Below are 8,746 nucleotides of genomic sequence, written 5' to 3'. Positions count from 1 at the left end.
ACATGCTGTAGGCATCAGTGCTTCATTCCTTTTCATGGCTGAATAATATTCCACTCTATGGATGGACCACGTATTGTTTATCTGCTCACCCACTGACAGACCTCTGGGTTGAATCTACCTTCTGATCTGATCAATCTACCTTCTGATCAGCTGCTAGGAATATTCATGTACAGGTTTTGTGCCGATATATGCTTTCATCTCTCTCGGGTAGATACCTAGGAGTAGAATTTCTGGGGCACGTAGGAACTCTGGGTTTAACTTTTGGAAGAACTGCCAGACTGTTTTCCAAAGTGGCTGTGTCATCTTACATCCCTGCCAGCCACACATACGACTCCAGTTTCTCCACGTCCCTGCCAACACTTGTTTTTACCTGTCACTTTGATTATCACCATCCTGGTGGTGTCACATTTCGTTTTGATTTGCATTTCTCTGATGACTAATGGTGTTCAACATCTTTTCATGTGCATGTTGGCCATTTGTATGTCTTCTTGGAGAAATTCAACTCCTCTGCCCATTTTAAAATTGGGTTGTTTGTCTTTTTACTGTTGAGTTGTACAAGTTCTTTATGTAATGTAGATGCAAGTCCCCGATCAGATACGTGCCTAATTGCCTTGTAAAATCACGTGTGGGCAAGAGAGGACTGCCCCAACTGAGGCCCACGTCCTCCGGAATGTCCTAAATTCCAGCTGGCCTGTGGCTCCTGTCTGCCGACCCCGAGAATCCCTCCATCCTGCCTCGGCCTTCACCGTCTCCCACCTGGACACGTGCCTCTGCCCCCCACTCACCCCGCCCCTGGCTCACCTTCTCCATGGGAGCCACGGGCTCCCCTCCTTCCAGACGGTGCCCGCCTGCCCCGTGTCTAGGCTTCCTGGGGAGAAGCCATGCGCTCAGGCCACACCCCCCACCCAAGCCCCTCCTCTTTAGACAGCAGCTCCCAACCCCGGGTGGGCAGGGGTTCTGTCCCCACTCAGAGGTGGGGGAGCTACAGCCCTGCCTTGTCCAAGGTCCTGTGGCTGGGGAGCGACAGAGCTGGATGGAACAGCTGATCTTCCTGGAGGAGGCCGGCTCTGCCTGTTGACTCCAGTGGGCCCGGGAGAGTTTTAGCTCCATCGGCAAGAAAATAATGGGCCGGTGTTTATTTTTTCTCTCAGCCAGAACAAGCCTGTGTGTGTCACAGCTGAGCAAATTTATATTAGCAGCTCAACTGACAGACCACACACGGCACGCGGCTTCCACGAACCCCACCCCTCGTGTGGCTTTCGGCTGATTAATAAATGAAACCCACTGTAAGTCCAGCCCGCGGTGCAGCCTCTCCCTCCCCACCTCCTAGACACGGGCCCGGCCCCATCACGGCAGGTGCAGGGGCGGCGGGTCCTGGGCCCTTGGCATGTGTGCCCAGCCCGCTGGAGTGGTGACTGGACGGAGGTAGCAGGGTTGAGAGGCGGGCTCACTGACGGGGTGGGACCCGGATCCCCGATGTTTTCATGTATCCTTTTGCTGCAGGGTCTCATACGGTTGGACACAGCTGCAGTCCTGGCCGTCACTGATCCTGTCTTTCTTTAAAATTTTTGATATCTGTTCATCATGGATTTTTTCGCATTAATTTTGACTTCAAATGTATTGCATTAAAATATTATCTATCTGGATTTCCGAGGGTTTTTTTGGTACCTCCTTAAGTTCGGCACCCAAGGTGCCAAGGGCCTTGCTCTCCTCCCCCGGTCCAGGCACCGTGTGTCCAGGGTCTGCCTATGGGCATGCAGGGCGGGCTGGAGCCCACACAGGCCTGGCCCTGTCTCTAGGTCCTTGGTGACGCCACGGGAGTCCGGAAGGAACGACTGGCTGGTGTCTTTCCAGAGGAGCAAGGCGCACACGTGGCCCAGGAGGCGGCTCGGGGGACAAGGTGCGTTTGGGTACAGCCTTCCAGATGGAGCACAAAATGTCTTGCTGCGGCCACGCCGACTCAGAGCACACAGGGAAGAAAATTCTGGGGGACAGAGCAGAGCTAGCCCAGTTGATGGTAAGATTCCAGCACACGGAGCGAGCAGTTGATAAACGTGACCGCAATAATGACCACGAGGCTCTGGCAGTCAGGGAGGGCTCCTGACGTTGGGCAGGACAAATCCCCTCCGGGAGCCCCAGGGCCCCCTCCATAGTCTCCGTCCCCTGATGGTTTCAGCCTCATCCCAGGCAGGGTTGTGCCCGCCCCCAGCCTCGCTCGCAGGAGATGCAGGCTCCATGCAGCCCAGCCGCTAGGCTCTCCCGTGCTGACCACGTGCCCCATCCCGTGTCTGCATCCCAAGGGGCCGGCCTTCCTTCCGCGAGTGTTGATTCCCCTTCCGCAGGTGGTGGCATCCCTGACTCACCTGTGGGAGCAAGGCCTCCAGCTACCCTGGGCACGGACCCCCCCGTCACACACAACCCCCAAGTGTGGTCATGCTAATTATTTAAAAACTTGCCTCTCCTTCTCTGTCCCCCTCTGTCTCTGCCTCCCTCTCCCTCTCCTTTTCCAGAACCATTTGAAATTGTTACAAATGTTAGGAGGTTTGAAGGCTTTGCCTCCTAACAGGAGTGTTTCCTTACGTGACCGTAGTACACTGTTGCACCTAAAAATTAGTCATAATTTCCAACTCTCCCTCCTAGCCCCTGCGTGTGGAAATGCCCAAATTGTCCCCAAATGTCTTTCCTAGATATTTTTTTGAACTAGAATTCAATTAAGGTTCACACAACTTATTTGCTGATGCCTCTTTAGTGACTTTTCAGCTAGAAATTTTACCCCCCCTTTTTTTTTATAACATTCACTTTTTAAATTTATAAACACGGCTTTTATTTTCTAAAAGCCTAAAGCTGTTATTTACTTATTTGGTGTGTGAAACGACACTGTTATTTAAGCCCAAGAAGTTAGAAGCCGTGCACTCAAAGACGGGGAGTGACATCTTAACAAGCGACGTCATCCTCCAGGGAGCACCGGCCAGTGGCCTTGCAGCGCCACCTCCGGTCCCCTGTGCGTCTGGAAACAGGAAGTTCCCTGTGGTGCCTCCATCAGACTCAGGGTGTTCTGGCCCCAGGACGTGGGTGGGGCTGGCTCAGGGCTGGACCGCGTGCGCCAGGGGCTGGAAGTGCTGACGCTAAGAAGGTGGTCCCTTGGTCCCGGTGCCAACCTTGGGAAGGTGTGACTTCCTTTGGCCATTAGCAAGTCATCGGTGGGGCAAGAATTTTTCTTGTTTGATTCCGTTTTGTTTGGGGGAAAGCAGAGATGCGTCGAATCTTTTAAAGAAAGGTGTGTTTGGAGAATCTTCCCTCCCCCCTCCCCTCCCCCACCCCCTTCTAGGGAACGTTCGTTCCATCTAGCCACTGTTTTGTGAAAACAAGCCCATAGACACACGTCTGAAATCCCCTCTGCCTCACACTGCTCACAGCACGTGGCTCTGCCCCTTCCTTCAGCTCTGGGGGTGGGTCTCACCGCCCTGGTGGTCCTCCTTAGGGTAGGGCTGGGCAGGGTCTTCTCAGCTGGCTCCAGCCTCCGAGCCTTCACCGAAGTAGCAAGATGTGATTTCCAGGCACTTACTGGACGTGGGTCCGTGGCTCCGGGGGGAAGTTGGGGTGATAAAGGGAATGGCTTTCTGCGAGGCCCACATCCCTGCCTGGCTCGGATGCCAGGGTCTTCCTGTCGCCAGGGCTCTGTGGTCCCCACCAGCCACAGGTCCCCCTCGGAGCCGGGGAGCCTTGGACGTGTGCCAGCCTGAGGTGTGATGGCTTCTCTCCTCATTGGGTTCATCTCTGAGGACTGTTTTCTCTCTTCTCCTGTGAGGTCTCTTCACACGTCCTGTACCCAGTTTTCTACCAGGTTGTTGGTTGTCTACTCCTCACCGTTTGAGATCTTGTGTATTTTAAGGAGGTGAACCCTTGTCTGTGACCTAAAGTGCTAAAGTGTTCTCCTGTCTTGTCTTTTGACCATTTATGGAGAGTTTGGAGGTGTTTTTTGCCATGTGGAAGTAAACATTTTAAAAATATTAATCCCTAAAACCAATGGGTTTAGCCATTAAGAATGAGGGCTTTGGAACCAGACAGGTCAGCGCTCAGGTCCAGCCTCGTGGGTGGGGTGACCCCGGGCTACGTTGAAGGTCTGCAGGCCTCCCCAGGGTCTGGGTCCCGACCTGGCTGAAGGGGGTCTCAAGCTCCGTGGAGTCCAGGCATCGTCCCTTCAGCCCTAAGACGTGGTAGGTGGGCAGTCTGGAGGGACCCAGATGCTGACCTCTCCCCAGACCCAGCCACGGGGGGCTTGGCCTCCGGCCAGGGCTGGCCATGTGGCGGCAGCTGATTCCCAGGCCCTCTTCTGGGCTCAGGCCTCCTCCCTGGGGCTCTGTGCTCCAAAATTACCTGTCCCTGCGACACCACTGTGTTCTGTGGTCTTTATGTTCATCAGGACAGAGGGCTCTGATCTCTGCAGGGTCCTGTGGGCATCACACAGGAGACCACAGGCCAGGGGCGCCTGGGGTCTTCCTGTCCCCAGGGCTCCGTGTGTCTCCACCGGCCACAGGTCCTCCCTGGAGCAAGATGGGTCTTTGAAGTGGATCGTGTTTTTCCTGTCAAACGCCTGGACCAGAGGACAGGGACCACAGGGCCTCTTCCAAACTCCACATTTGTGAACCCATCCTCGGGGATCTGCTTCATAATCCCTCTCAGACTGCCCATGTGCAGTTAGGAAAGGTGCGTCCCCTCCTCCAGCCATGCTCTCCCGACCAGCCCACGTTCCATGCAGGTAGGGCCACCTGTGGAGGGGGGCGGGTCCCAGCTACTGGTGTTGGCATGAGTGCTGGTCACAGGCTGCCAAGCACCCTCGTGCCACCAGCTGTACCTCTGGTTCCCAAACCACTGTGCCAGGAGACGGGATGCCCTCCTCCAGGCAGGAGGAGGTCGGGGACCTGTCCTGGTCAGACTTGGAGCCCTGGGGGGATGAGCAGGGTTGTGGACAGTCTTGCCCGGCCCTAAATCCCGGCTTTCCTGCCTCAAACATCCACCAGCAGTCCCCACCGTCCTCCCCCAAGGGCTCCAGGGCTGGGCCCAGGCTCCTGTCAGCCCTCGGAGGGTTGGCTGGAATCCTTCAGATGCAGCCCATGAGCTGAGCCTGGGTGGGCAGGACAGGGCCGGGTCGTGTGTAGCGGTGACAGCCTGTCTTTGTGGCAGGCCCATCCGTCGTGTCTGCATGGGGAGAGCTGGGGACAGGGCGAGGGGATGTCCACCAGCCACGCCTGCCCTTGCCTCTTTCAGATGTTTTTTTCTTTCTTGGTTTTTCTCTTGCATTGACTGGTGTTCGATCCAGGGCAGGACATTTTGTATGAAAAGTAGTCAAGGCTCTGCACAAAATTGTCAGGCCTTGTGTGTTCTTTGGGGGAAGATGTTAAATTATGCATCCAGTCCCTTGAATGTTTATAAGATTATTTAGGCTTTCTATTTCTTATGGAGTCAGTTTTGAAAGGTATTTTTTGTCTAGGAATTTGTCGATTTCACCCAAGTTTTCAAATATATTGGCGTAAAGTTTCTGTTTATTGATGTAATGCCCTCTTAACTATTTAATCACGGTTATGTATAAAATTATGTTTTCATTCCTAATAGTTTTTATATGTCCTGTATCTTCTTTTATTTTTGATCCATGTTTCCAAAGATTTGTCTATCTTACCCATTTCTCCCCCCATGAGCTGTTTTTGTTTTTTGACTGTCTCTGGTATATATTTTCTCCTTTATCTGTTATTTAATTTCTGCTACTTTCTTTGCTTTGGTCTCTTATTCTTTTGCTAATGTTTTTAAATGCATCCTTAGTTTACACATTTTCAGCTTTTCTTATTTTCCAAAATAATCACTTAACACTATAAACTTCCTTGTAAATACCGTTTCAGCTGCATTTCTTAAGTTTTGACATACAGTATTGTTATTACCTTTCAGTACTAGATATATTCTAGCTTTTATTTTGACACATTCTTTGCACCAGGAGTTATTTGGAATTATTTTTCTTGGTTTCCCCACATAGAGCGTTTCTAGTTTTCCTTTTGTCACTGATTGCTGACCTAAATGCTTTGCATTCAGAGAATGTGGTCTCTGTGTTCCTTAAGCTTTTGTATCTCTTGAGACTTGTTTTCATCCCAGTATGTCATCCAATTTAAAAAATATTTCCCTTTGTGCTGGAAAAAAATGTGTAACCTGAAGTTTTGGGGTGCTAGGTTGAACTTTCTGTGAAGTTGTGTGTGTTAATTGGATTATTCAAATCTGCCACGTCCCTACTGATTTTTTGATGTGCTCGAGCCATCAGTTACAAGAGAGGGGTGTCAGCGTCTTCTGCCATCCTGGAGTTTTTGTCCCTTTCTCCTGGAGGGCTGTCAGTTTTCTCTTAGCGGATCGTAGTATCATACAAGTTGAGAATTGTCACAGCTTCCTAATGAAATTAACTTTTTGCTATGTGTAGGGTCCGCTCTAGTTCCTTTTAATGTTCGTTGCTATAGGTATATTTTATCTGGTTCTGCTGTAGCCACCTCGGCTGTCTTTTGGCTGTTTCAGAGGAGGACACTCTGCCTGGACCCCCATTCACTTTCTGAGAGTTTTCTGGGGTACCAGGCTCCGTGTGAGGCCTTTACATCCCTCACCTCAGCCTCCTCTCGTCCCACAACTGGGCAGGAGGTTCTATTGTTTGCCCAATTCATAGATGAGCAAACTGAGGCTCAGAAAGGTTAAGTCCAAGGCCACAGCTGGTACATAAGTAATGTGGGCAGCCTGTGACCCCCGCTCTCCGACCCCAGACCCCCAGCCTAACCCCTCTGCCTGAGACTGACCAAGGATGGGTTTTGGAGGTCTGCTTCCCTCCTGCCTCCTCTCCATCCTCCCCCTCCCCCTTCCCGTGTCCTGGGGGTGCTGATCTCTAGGAAGCACTCCTTTTGGGCTCCTGTGCCCTCTGGCTTCAGGGTGGATTGACCAACAGGAGGCCCTGCCGGCAATCAAGAGCGGGGGTGGTGAGGCTTCCTCCTGCTGGAGGACGAAGGCGGCTGTGTCACTTGCGAGACCACTATGCTGCCAGGGTCCACCCCCTCCTGCCCCTTCCAGCCTGGGCTCCGCACCCCTCCCTGCTGTTCACCCTGAGTTCTGCCCACAGCACTTAAATCGTGTTCATCTCCCCTCTGTGTGTCTGTTACCTGCCGGACCCCGTCTGGTGCACTCAGGGCCGGAAGAGGAGGCTAGAGTGACCCATGGAGGTGCGTGAGGGCATGGATCCCCCCCCGGAATTGTGCAAACGTGAGTAAAGCAGCAAGGGGGCCTGCCGTCGGACGACGATGACGAGCTGCCCGTGCTCTTCTGGGGCACAAACCTTCAGAGGGCGATTGGGCAAAGCCAGTGACACTGAAGGCCTTCACCGCAGGGTGCCTCCCTGGTGGGCCCTCCCTCGGGTACAGTGGGGTCTTCCAGGAGGCTCCCGCCACCCCCCCCCGCATGGACGGTGACTGGATGGCGTCCGATGGACGTGCCACCCCGAGACCCTCGCCGTGTCAGCCCCAAGGCCCCCCAGGCTACACTGTGCGGTGCTGAAAGACATTCTCTTGACGTGGGAATAATGAAGCCCGTCGTGGGATGAGAAGCACCAATCCCAGGAGGGCCGTTCGTTGGAGAGCCGGAGGGAACAGGAAGGGGGCGGGTGTGCAGGGATGGCATGAGCTGTCTCTGATGCTTTATTTCCGTCAAAAGAGAGACAGTTCTGGAACATATGGCAAAATGTTAGCATCTGTTAAAGCTGGGTGGTGGGTGCATGGGTGTTTTTCATGTTAATTCTTGAGGACATGAAATATTTCATAATCAAAGCGTTTTTTGAGGAGCCTTTGTAAGGAGAGCACAGGGATGGGGCCACCTGGCAGGCAGCCTTGTTCCAGCATCTTTGATCGGCTTGGGACACACCTGGGATTCGATGCGGCTGGACTGGACTGGGCTGGGCTGGGCTGTCACGGCTGCAGGGAGCCTCTTTACCCGTGTCTCATTCAGGGAAGGGTCTGCATACATCCCCATGGAGGGGGACATTTGCAGGGACATGGAGCCCAAGTCAGAGTCAGACGTCCTGTCCCCATATCTCCGGGCACCCTGAAGCTTCTCAGCTCTGATCCTGTGTTCTTGTCTGTAAAGTAGGGTAACTCAGCGGGGCAAGCGAGATGTGTTTGCAAGGTTCTCAGCACAGCCCCCCAAACCCCCGGCCATCATTGAGGGCTCTGGAAAGGTTGCTGTGAAATTCCCATGGGAGGCCATGCTACCTAGCTAGAAAGGACAAATGAAAACAAAAAGACGCTCAGAAGACTTCTGTGAGATGTAAATTAAAATTCAGGGTGACCGTGATCACCTCTTTGGTTGGCAAATCTTGCAAAGCCAGCAGCAGGGGGCTGGTGGGAAGGAAAATTGGTACCATCCTCGTGGGGGTGAACGGTCAGTATCTGCCAGGATCCGCAGGTGCCCACCCTGACCCTGCATCCCCACTTCTGGGAAATTGCCCTGAGGTCACACCCGCAACCGCACAAAAGCACTTGCGCACGAAGTCATTCATTGCAGCGTGGTCTGCATGTGCCGTACGCTGGAAACGATCTATGTGCTCCTGCATAGGAGGTGGGAACGCAGGTGGATGAACCACGCACGTGGGTACGGCACACCACACAGCTCAGAACAGATGGAGAAAGCTCTCTGTGAACAGCTGGGAGGGCGAGAGCACGCAAAGTGCAAAAGTGCA

This window comes from Phocoena sinus, chromosome 6, assembly GCF_008692025.1.
Source record: "Phocoena sinus isolate mPhoSin1 chromosome 6, mPhoSin1.pri, whole genome shotgun sequence".
Classification (NCBI taxonomy): domain Eukaryota; kingdom Metazoa; phylum Chordata; class Mammalia; order Artiodactyla; family Phocoenidae; genus Phocoena; species Phocoena sinus.
The sequence above is the reverse complement of the archived record's forward strand: the minus strand, read 5'-3'. Positions refer to the sequence as shown.